This window comes from Puntigrus tetrazona, chromosome 20 (genome assembly GCF_018831695.1).
Source record: "Puntigrus tetrazona isolate hp1 chromosome 20, ASM1883169v1, whole genome shotgun sequence".
NCBI lineage: Eukaryota > Metazoa > Chordata > Actinopteri > Cypriniformes > Cyprinidae > Puntigrus > Puntigrus tetrazona.
The window spans coordinates 12121317-12133891 of record NC_056718.1 but is presented as its reverse complement, the minus strand read 5'-3'; the positions used below and the strand labels follow the sequence as shown (position 1 = coordinate 12133891).

At 38.3% G+C, this 12575-nt stretch overlaps 1 protein-coding gene across 1 annotated transcript in view; it reads right to left on the bottom strand.

Moving 5' to 3' along the window:
• Positions 1-1634, bottom strand: part of LOC122324544 (E3 ubiquitin-protein ligase SH3RF1-like) — a 44149-nt gene extending 42515 nt beyond the window's left edge. Inside the window, 1 exon segment of the mRNA XM_043219069.1 lies at positions 890-1634. The gene's annotated coding sequence lies outside the window, so the exon portion shown is untranslated.
• Positions 1635-12575: the final 10941 nt, after the last annotated feature.

Genomic DNA, 12575 nt, shown 5'->3' with positions numbered 1-12575 from the left:
ACTAAAGAGAGTTTACCGTCACATTCGGTCAGTTGGCGAGGAGACTTCGTGTCTAAACTGCAAATATGCGGCTGTGGTCCTCGCGCATGTGTCCCTCCTCGATCCTCATCCGCTGCTACACCAGCCCAAGTATTTATGAAGGCAACAGAGACCAAATACAAAACTATCTGCGAAACCAGGCATCTCTATGCAACTAGTTCGCTGATCCGAACCAAATTGTTGCGTGCAGAAATGTTATCAATCGACGAAATTCAGTTGGCATTTCACCCCCCCAAAAACACAAAATTTGATATCATAAGCTGACAGCCTCGGTCGCTTATCACTTATATTGTAAAGGGTGAAAATGCGGTGATGGTGAACGGTGACCGAGGCTGTCAGTGTCTAACGTCTCCTTTTGTGAAAGTCACAGGGTTACAACAACGCAAGAGTGAGTAAAGGGTGAAAAAAAAATTACAGTTTTAGTTGAACCATCGCTTTACGCCTTTAACGCGACCCCCAACCTCGCCCTCGCCGTCGCTAAAAGTCCCGAACGCGACCAAACAACCTTGTGTTTAACAACTACGAAGCCAACATTAGCTACATTGTTTCCGAGTAGCGGAATACAAACACACCGACCTTTCACTGCCGTGCGCGGGTCTGCTTCAGTAACTTCTCAAACTAACTCGCCCGTGTTTTGAAAACTACCCACGAAAACGCGTATGAAGTGTTGCGCGCGATGTGTCACGGTAAACGGTGAACGACGGACGCGTTTATCTGCGCGTTCGCCTGTAGCTCGTGTTCGCGTCGCTCGGACGTAAGCAACCGTGTAGCTTCACAAACTTTGATTCGATGTTAAAATCGTGTCCAGTGTGTTATTAAGGGGGTATTTGCGAGAGCACGAAAACGCTACCTTAAATAAGGGCCCCTTCTCACTCCTCCTCCTCCTCTTCTTCTTCTTCTCCCAGAACAGTTTCTTTCCCGAGTTCCTCAAACTAGGGAATTCGCCTCGGAAAAGGGATCCCGAAATCTCGACCGCCCAGTTGGACACAAGTTTATCTGTTCAGACCCGTGTGTCTCGGCGGGGACCTGGGCATCGCTCTCGAGCGGCCGAGTCGAAGCAGCAAAAACAACAACAACACCCGGGTCCGAGGGGTTCGGCTTGATTCTATTTAGAAGAAAGCGAAGAAAAACGGGAGAAGCGAGTTCCTGCGTCCGAGCGCCATGACCAGCCCCGTGGATACTGCGGGACACGGCAGCGGACGGGTAGTCGGGAGGGAGGATTTTCAAAACGCGCAGCGGGGAGAACGCGTCAGCCGCTCGCAGCCTCGGCTCCTGCGTGTTAGATGCACGGCAAGTGAAAAGCTGCGAGTTTGATCGTCACGAATAAGCAAAATGCGTTTCTGGAGCCGATTCGGTTTAGACGTAGCTAACGTCGTTCATTGGCGAATAGTTTGTTTATAATCTCCGCCCGCGCCATGTAGTGTCACATTTCACAGGGATCACTGCAGGGGGATTTTTACACATTTCCTGTAGTAGCAGGTTTAAATGGAAAGACATGCAATTTCACCAGCTGAACCTCAATATGCTCTTAATAGCACAATTCTATACACACTTACCATTTCTGCAGTATAGGCTATAGTATGCATATACTTTATATAGCCTGTACTAATATCTACCTGCATAGACTGCTCAGATCATCTAATTACCAAAATATGCAGTAAAAGAAAACGATTTAGGAAATACTGTATCCTACAGGTCAACCTGCACTGCCTCACCTTTAATTTCCACAACCACGAGAAATATTAAACGTATTTAGCATTAAACTGATTACAATTATTTAACTTGGCTAATTAAACATGCACACATTTAGGCTACATTATGTGACGGCAATATAACACACCATTCTTTGAAACCTTTTACCTTGCATGATGCATGCTGGCTAACATATTTGTAAAAAAATATATAGTAGGCGATATTCATATATCTATAACGTTCTCTCACATCCCCTTTGAGACCTTTTTCTAGGTTTGGCAGTATTATTTACCAAAGCTTTGCATCTCTCCTCCAGCTTGTGGCTCAAAGGTCAATTTTCCACTACCTTCCACATGCACACCGGCACACACAAAGGTTAACACGGAGGTGATGTTGTCAGTAGATCGACCCGTTACATCACCGGTGTGTAGACCGTGCAGGAGACCTTTTAACATAACAAGTCGCTCTCACACAGCCCCTCTTGTTCATCAGACACAACCCCCCCAAGGCTGGGATTGTGGGTCAAATCAGATCAAATGAGTCCTTGTTGCATGATTATAGTCAAATACCTCATGGTTTATACATTTTGAATAACCTTCATTTTTTTAACAACCCTCTGCTTCATTGCACAAAGAGAAGCATTTGCTTTGTGAGGTTTAAGGATCTAAAGACCATTTTCTATGGTCTTCTTGCAAAAGATTTTCAAAATAGATTTCAAACACATTACATTTTTAATTGGGTTCTTCTGTGTTAAAAGAGATAGCTCATCCCAAAATGAAAATTTTGGCATCATTTAGTCACCCTCACATTGTTCCAGACCTACACGAATCCTGTTATTCATCTGGAACTCAAAGGAAAATAATTAAATGTTCCTTGTTTCAAAACCACAATAAACCCACTTCAGAGTTCATTAAATGAACAAAAATAAAGTTTCAAAAATGTTTAGAAAGAATTGACAGTGGAATTTTTATTTTTTGATGTTATATTTATTTGTTTATATGTTGAATTTAATTAAATTTATTATAATAAAAGTTATTTTATTATTTATTTTAAAAATGTCTATATTTAGTATTATAATTTTTAATTTTTTAAATATATATATATATATATATATATATATATATATATATATATATATATATATATAAATATATATAATTTTTTCATTTTCAAATAATGTTTTTTCATGGTTTTAGCTAACAATAGCTCTGCTATGACCTCCTTAAGATAGCGAAATGCTTTTGTCATCATTTAGTAATTTCACCTGAAGGCAAAGTTCTCGAGCCCTAGAGTCAACAGGAATGACGTCATCAGGTGTCTACCTCGCTGGCTCTTATCTTGCATGAATTTATTGCATACGGCATAAACAGAGTAAGTCAAAGGCATGAAACGCAGCCTACTTGTTCAAAAGCTTAAGAGCGCCTTTTCAGTTAGGTTTATTTACAGTAGCGCATATTTTTCTACACGCCAAAAGCAAGAAGCAAACGATTTATGTATAGACTAATTTGTTTCACGGAGCCCACAGAACGACAGCGCCAGCAGACAAGCGCAAATGTGATGAATGTGCTGTGCTAGACTTGATGTTGAAATTGCCTTTTATTAGCGTTTGGATCGTCCTTTGTCTGCCGCAGGAAAAATTACAACACATCGTTGTGAGCAATTTGCACTCTTAGCTAAATCGTGCCACGATAATGGCAACATTTGGTAAGCAAGTGTGTGTAATTGAGCTGAAACAGTTCATGAAGGGCTCATTTGAGTGAATACGCATGCGAGCGCAGTGTGTATTGTCATGCCTCGGCTAATGAGGACAATAAATCAGAAAGAGAAAATAAATACGGCAAATATGTATGGAACAAAAAAAAAAAAAAAAAAGAGGCGAGAGAGGTAGACTATAGCGCGAGCAGAGTGAGAGAGAATAATAAAGAAGCTAGATTTATGGTGGCACGGCTCTTGGATGTCAGAAGTGATCCCACCGGAGCTGGCAGCAGCCCTGCGGTCATATTTCACTGTTGCCGGGGGTCATTCAGCCCACCCCCTGAAGGGAGGGGCAGAGGCTGTAAAGACTGGTGCAAATTTCTTGGATAACCCCGGAGGGAAGGCCTGCTTTGATTTATCACTGACCCAGTCACGGTCCAGTCTGAGGTGGGATTGTTCTGAGCTCGGAATAACAGCGCAGGTGACTCGCAACAATTACAAGCTTATACATTATAGACCTGCAGCATATGTCTTCATTCTTCATGCTAAAGATAAAACACGTCAAACTCAAAGTGCCAGAAAATGCACTTCCTTTAAATGATCAGCAGTTTGCCGATTATAAAAGCGTATTAGAAAATACTATTTTGATTGCACCTTAGCACTAATTTGCTTGTCATTTTAAAACATACTTTATTCCTGTGATGGCAAAGCTGAATTTTCAGTATCACTGCTCCAGTCTTCGATGCCACACCATCCTTCAGAAATCATTTTAATATGCTGATTTGATGCACATTTCTTAGCATTATCAGTGTTGTGCTGCTTAATAGTTTTGCAAACGGTGATACGTTTTTTTCAAAAATAGTTTATACTAGTTTAAACTGTAAGTCTTTTGTAACAAATGTCTTTTCCTCTCACTTTCGATCAAGCGAAAGCGTCCTTGATACGTAATTTATACATATATATACTGCTTTCACAGCCTTATGCACAATCGTTCTTTATGCAAAAGGAGAAAATGATGACATTATACTCAGGTGCCGGAGCTGGAATTTTATTCTGCCTTTTATTTCTTCCCTCGAGTCAGTTTGTGATCAGCAATTTGCCCGCACGCACACATTAAAGTGCACACGATTCTGCCACGTCTGAGGCGACAGCTGTGTCACGGGCAATAAAAAAGCGAGGAAGGGTTGAGCGAGAGAAACAGATAGGAGAAAGAGAGGGAGAAAGAGGAGACGTGACAAATGCTTTTTCCTCTAAACATGAGAGCCAGTCCTGACAGACAGAATAATGGATTCAGGGATCTTTTGCAGCTTGAGCGCATCTGTTTTCCAAGGCCGTGACAATTTACCACGACCGTCTAAATCTTCAGAACTGTGAATTCATGATCTAATGTTGGACACAGAACGAGGGTTAGTGTGAATGAGGGCTGTATATCGTCTGGTTTCATTTTAGGTACAATCACCGATTCTTGACTTGTCTGTAGCTATATAGTTGTTGCTCTCAATTAATAAGTAACAAAGCTTTTATATGATCTCCGATTTCTTACTCAACCATCAGTTTAGATGATAACGGGGGATGGAGAAGACGGCTCTTTTCAGTCCTGTCAGTTCAGTGCTAAGATCAAGGTCAAATACAAAATCAATCAGAATAATACTATTTTATCACTAATTTATCATAATCCATGAGAAATCTATCTATCTATCTATCTATCTATCTATATATATATATATATATATATATATATATATATATATATATATATATATATATATATATATACATACATATAATAGAAACTGTAAAATTCTAAAACACTACTACAATATAGAATTACAGATTTGCATATATTTTCAAATATAACTTATTCCTGTGATAGCAAAGCTGATTGTTTTCCTACAGTGACATGATCCTTCAGAAATCATTCAAATATGCTGATTTGCTGTGCAAAAACATTATTTTTATCCCTGCTGTATTGCTTAATAAAATTCTTTCAGAATACAGTATTCAAAAGATCATTTAAACTATTTTAAAATCTTTTGTAACATTATAAATATCTGTACTGTCACTTCCTAACAATTTAAATCTTTGCTGAATAAAAGTATATGAATTTGTATATGAAAGTATACAAAAAAGTATATGAAAAAGTGAATAGTCATGTATTTATATAGTTTATAGATGTATTTATCATCATCTAACACTCACTTAAAATTAAGAATGCAATGTGATGCCAAATTCACTTTAGCCACAAGTTTGTTTCATTTCTAATTAATTCAGTCAAAACAGAATTTTGTTTTTAAAAAATGACAATCAAATTATTAAAGATTTTGCTAGTTTTGATAAACTTGTTTAAATAGTCTATGCTCTCAATCAGTGTTACTCTGGTGGTGTTCTAGGTTATAACAGCTCTCTTTGTTCTTGACATTAATGTACACAATTTAGGGACAAATCGTAGATGTCATTAATTTATCTGAGATAAATATGGCAATATTATATAAAGGGCTGACTCATAGCACAAACACTGAGCTTCAGACTTTGAAGCAAAATGTTTGACAACTCTCCCCGGTTTCCCCACATAAACACACTTTGCACCAAATGTTCTCTGCAGTTCATCATCTAACACATCCTGCTTTCTCTTTCCCTCTCTAACCCGCTCCAATACATCCATCAATATACGCTTTCCAGTCAGCGCCATTGATAAGCACGCTCCTGTCTCAGCAGGACTTCACTGGGATACTGAATGTCGGTTTCCACACCAGAAACGGTTAATAGTTCAGAGGTTAATAAAGGAACAGCACTAATCTGCCTTCGGGTGAGGGAGGATTTTTAACACAATCTAACCTACTTTAAGAAGCCCATAGAGAGACTGTACAAATAAACCAGAGCTGCGTTTCAACTCCCATCGAGGAAAAAAATTCAAAATTATACCTGCAGGCAAAACACTTGTTAGATTAGGCACAAAGCCATCAATGGAATTACTGAGGTCAGATACGAGCCAAAAACCATTCATTCGTGTGCGCGCACATAGCAAAAGGGTAGTGAATACGCACGTATTACATAGGAGATCTTCCTCATATATTCTCTTCTGGGAACCGAAACCAAGAAGTCAATTAACTCAACCCTTGGGATTTGATAAATGGGTAAAAGATTTTAGAGGAACTGAGGGTGAGGCGAGGATAACCGCTTTTTCTTGCTCAATCCATTCTGCTGTCTTATAGACCTCACCCCATCCGTCATGAACATATTAAACATTCCCAGAGTCCACAGGCCCTGATTAAGAATCCTCCCGAACTCCATGACTCCTGACCATGAATATTGAACATTATGTCAATGCAATGAATCACTGAAATGTTTATATCATGAGCCCACGTTTCTCTTGAAATGGTAAATGAGCGTCCTCATGTCGTTTAGATGATAAATAGTTAATTACATTGGCTTTTTTTAATTGCAAGCATTTCAGAAGCTTTAACCATGCATTCGATATGATTAATGATGCTCTGGCTTTCTAAAATCGCGGTACAATATATACATCTTAAATCAAAAGGCACTAAAATGAAAGTAAAACGCTGCCATGTTAAAGAGAATAAAAATACGTTCTTTCATCCATCAGTGCTTCCATGTATAGCGTAATTTATTCTCCCACTGGATCAGCTAGATTTATTTTGCATAGCACAGAGCCGAAGCTCAAATAGGCATAATTGACTGTGACAATGGATATAATACAACACACAACAAACAAAGCACAAAATAGAGAGCTAAAATAAAGGCGAGTGGTGGCAGCTGAGGGCAAAATGCTACTACAAATCTTTTTGGGGGTTTTTTTTGCAGAATAAATGCTTTAGAAATCATGCTGATTTGCCGCTCTAACATTTATTAGTATTGAAAACAGTTTTGCTCTTTCATATTTGTGTGTGGCGTGAAGTTAGGTTTCTTTGAATAGCAAGTTGAAAAGAGCAGCATTTGTTGAAACCAAAATCCTTCGTGACATTATACACGTCTTAACTGTCATATTTGATAAATTTCAAAGTGTCTTTTGCTGTTTGAACAGAGCATTTTATTCAGTTACAATCTTTTGTGGATGTTCAATTACCTTGGTGGAAACACACATGAATGAATGTGTAGAGACTTGCAACTACGTGACTCAAGATATCTGGCAAAGACACGACTTACGCACACACCCACAACAGTTTGTGGTTGTCTGAGAATGTACGGGTGTTCTGCGATAAGGGGAAACCCCTGCACACTTCCAGCCAATTCTTGCGACAGCTGCAAGGTGGTTGCTGACTGACAGCGCACTAGACCAGTCAGGTTACAGCGAGGTGAAGAAATGACCCCTCCCTCCCCATCTAGGTAGCTGAAAATAGATATTGGCAACTGATTTCATCTCAGCTGTTTCCAAAGTGGAGTGTTTTATTGCCAAATAACCACACACAGGCACATTCTCTAGAAAAAAAACCCCACAACAACAACAACAAAAAAAAAAAAAGACATTTATTTCTCAGTACAAAGATATACGTATTCTGACATGCAAACAAACAGTAATGCTTGCAAATTATTTAACAATTTTCTGTACACTTTCAAGTACCACATTTTGCCAGCAACTAAAACAAAGAGGTCATTTAATTCAACCCACTGGAGTGTGCAGCTGCAAACAACATGCATTTATGAACGCTCTTATAGCGACAGTTCACCAAGAATGAAAATTCTAGCATCATTTACTCCCCCTCATACATTTCCTGTACGACTTTTTATGACTGTATGACTGTTATGGCCCCCATTCATTTCCCATGTGATGTACAAAAAAACACACGGGAGGAGTAAATGATGACAGAATATACATTTTTGGTAAACTACCATGTTAAAAACCCAAAATATGCGCTTCATCTGCATAGTAAGTTCTTAAATAACAGTTTTGCCAAATCCTGAAAGGTTGCTTTGAGATTTAACAGTAAGAAAAGAGGCAAAATCATCTGAGCGTGTTATGTAAACGATGTGTAAAAAGTAGAAAAAGAGGTTCAGAAAATTTGAGAAGATATTTTTAGACAAGACGTTTAGACGGATCTGTTGTCTGAGGTAGACAGCTGGTTAGAACCCGCTGCCTGTTGTGTGCGAGCACCTGATATTGGGCAGATAATTGACCTCTGACCCCTGAACTAGACCTCCCTGGCCAGTCTAATGCCTTAAAAAGCAGTTTCCATGGCTTCAGCTGTTGTGAATACAGCACGAGCAGCATTTTCATACAGTCTGTCATCAGCTAGGAGGACACATGTACATCTCCGTCGGAGACTTCTTCCTTCTCGCCTGCTAACACTCCAGCTACGCTTTGGTTAAATATTATTATCCACAGCACATTTATATGCACAAAATTTACAAAGTAGTGCTTCAGTGACTTGGGATATGGAAGTAGAACTACAGTCAACCGTGGACTTTAAACTGCCCATGCTTGAGTGGCCCATTTCCTTTTACCCTCTCTCTCTCAACCCCTTCGCCGACATGCACCTCCTCAGCCTGTCAGAGTGCATCATGGGAACACTTCAGCCTGCCAGCAGATTGTCCAAGGCTGCCAACGGCATGGATGAATAACTTCTATTCATCATTATCTGAGAGAGAGAGAGAGAGAGAGAGCAAGAGAGAGAGAGGCAGAAGAGACAGAAACAGAGGAACTGTTTTAAAATAATCTACTCACTTACAAGACCGAGATCTGAGAGAGAACTTCCTGATGTCAGAGGTCACATTAAAGTCCATAATCAGGAGTTAGCCTTGAACACACAGTGGAAATGCCAGAAATACCCTTCCATCAATCAGAGAGCTGTCACATACACAAGAGGAGACACATGTATGCGTCCTAACCCAAATGATGTTTCCTGACTCAAACGCTTTGAACTGCTCAGAGACTTACGCTCAGAGATTGTGCTGCAACAGTTAATCTATTTCATTTCCAGTCTGTTTGGACTAGTGAACGAACTGTACACAATAAAGAGAAAGTTCATCTAAAATGAATCCTTTGTTAGCTATGTCTTATTAAGATATAATATGTTAATTTGTCTTATGACTTCGGAAGGACATGAGGCAGAGTAATAATTGACAGAATTAAAATTGCCTGGTCTCTCTTCAGAGGAATAGTTCACCCAGAAATTAAAATTACCCCATATTTTACTTCTCACCCCAAAGCCATCCTAGGTGACTTTGTTCCTGAAGCTCCGTAAATTGGATATATTCACAAGTGCTGCAATGTAAAACTAACCTATATGCCTTCGGGTGGTTATTATATGTTCTCTGAAGCAGTTTGATGGGTTTTGTAACAAAATGTTAAAATTTTTAAAATTATAATGTAAATAACGTCATTACCTAAAACCTGCTAACCTAAATATTACTGTTATTGTGTCATGAGATGTAGTTTTAAGAGTTTGTAGTTGTTTAAAACTAAAATCTACGGTTTACTTATAAACATATAGCCTATTGAAAATTGACTATGCTGATTTCAGAGCTCAGGCGATGACCAGGCACTCAGTGCTTATTTATCTGTTTAAAGCAGCCTCAAGTTCAGCTAGTTCTTCTCAGACTTCTCAGAAAGTCAAAGGTTTTGAATTGTTTTGAACTTTCCAGCATACACCACACCTATCAGGTAAGGATACTAGTGGCAGTGGAATCGCGAGCTGGATTTCCGTGCTCCGCCAGTGGAAATGAGCCATAAGAACTGAACAGTATTAGTTTTGTATTTTATTAATGAATTTTATTATTACAATTTTGGCAATTTTTGTCACTGGCTTATGTCGGTCAGTCTAGAGACTAAAAACCTAAAAATAGCTGAAAAAGAAAGACATTATGTATATATGGTGTTACTATTATTACTAATAATAATAATAATAACCATAAAGCTGATAATTAAATAATACATTATACATAATAATACATTTCACTTTATTTATTGTATACAGTGTAAATCAATATATTATTATTAGTAGTTATAAAAAACATTCGTAATAATTTAATAATAAAAAAGTCATTATTATTATTAATAAATTCTACATATATACATACACAGACACAGAGAGGTTATGTCTGAATAAAAGCTCAGTCTCTTTATGAATGTGTTTTCAGTGCATTCTCTAAAGTACTTGATTCACACTGCACTGAATGACACATAACTACTCTCTTCTACACATTCATGTTGAGCCATTTCATTTGCTCTATTTTTGCAAATATCTGGTTGAATGAACTAGTGTGACTGTATATGAAGAACATCAAAGAAATGGTGCATGAATGGATCAGAAAGTGAGAATGTGTGTAAACACTTTACCCTCCTGGTAGGCTCCATCTGCATCACCAAATGTAGGATTTTAGGATACAAGTGTTGGTGCTCAGTCCCCAAAATGCTTTGCACCATGCTGAGCCCATTGCAATGTTCTCGTCTTCATCCTCATGGTTGCCTAAATAAACAAACAAAATACAAATAACAATCTGGATATGCTGGATAAAGTCAAGCAAACCAATTAAAGGTACAGTGCCAGATGTAACCCAAATTCTAAAAGGCATAATTTACCCAAAGATTAAAGATTCATCCATCATTTACTCATCTGATGTTACAAACCTACATGACTGACGTTCTTCTATGTAACACAAAAATAAAATTGGACAAGATATACTAGACAAAAAACAAACAAAATAAAAACTCAGAAAGTCAAAGGGTTTTGAAACTTTTTGGTCACTAGCATTACCCAAAATAGCGTGTGTTCCACAATATAAATTAAGGATTCAAATGACATGAAGGTGAGCAAATAAAAGAAATATTTCCAACTGAACTATTCCTTTAAGTTAGCAATAGTGAAGTCATTAACTCTCCAGGGTTTCATAAACTGGGTTTTTTTGTAACCGACAGCAAAACATTACAGCAGTTTACTTCCAGTGCAACAAACTATATAAAAAAAAAGCATAATAAGGCAGCACATTTAACATTCTTAAAGGTTAAGGGTAACATCTGTATCTAATTCACAGAATGAACCCGACAGCTAAAAACAAAAATTTATGAGTGTCCTCATCTAAAAGTACATAGCTGCATTATTGTGGTGGTGTTTGACCACTAAAGACCTCTTAGTTATGCAGTATTTCCATGCAATGCATTCACCCGGGCGCAAAACCACTGAATCTCACTGGAGACATGGTGAGAGTTGACATTTAATGCAAAACTGAGGAACTCATACCTTGATTTTGTTGTAGGCTTGAATGAAGTTCTCAAAGCCCATGGCCTGCTCTAGATGGAATCGCAGCTCCTCCAGGCGACTGAAGATACTGTCCTGTTGCTCAAAGGTCTTAAATGCGTCCTCTTCCTAAGCTGCTATCATCTGCATTCATACAATGCACAGAGATTAAGATGCATCTATCAAAGTTCACGCAGTGAGAGTACAATTGTTTAGCTGTGTGTGTGGATGGTGTCTATATTTGAGCAATTTAGCTTACCTGTTGTTTCTGTATGAATATGATAAGCTATTGTGCTGCAAGTGTTTGTTGAACTGCTCTAGAAGATGCAGATATGCAATTGTTAGCTATGCTGTTGTGCTATTTTAGCGCCAGAAGTGGCTTGAAGCTGTTAGCCTAGTTAACAGATCAACTGCTGAACTATGTTAACGATTACAGTAAGCTGATGTGGCTAGCTGCTGAAAGCTGTGCTAACGAGTGGTTAGCTGCTAAGCTAATGTAGTTAGTTTTTGTGTTTGTGCTAATGGATTTGGTTAGCTTTTAAGCTGTGCTAACAGATGTGGTTAAATGTTGTGCTGTGTTAGCTGTTGTTTTGGCATATGTGTTTAGCTTTTAGCTGTGTTAGCAGATGTGGTTAGCTGTTGTGCAGTGCTTACAGAAGTTTAGCTGTTGCACTATATTATGCAGTTATAGTAGCTGTTGTGCTGTGTTGAAAAATACAGAAAGATGGTGCTTTGTGTACAAGGATGTATTTGTGGCTTTTTTGAAAATGAGTTCATTTTCCAACTTGCCTAGTTAAACAGTTGTGTTTTACCATTTTGAATCCATTTAGCCCAATCTCTGGGTTTGGCGATAATACTTTGCTGCAGCTTATTATAGGTGATTGAATCTAATTAGACCATGAGCATCTAGCTCAAAAATGAACAAAGAGTTTCGATATTTAAAACTTGACTCCTCTG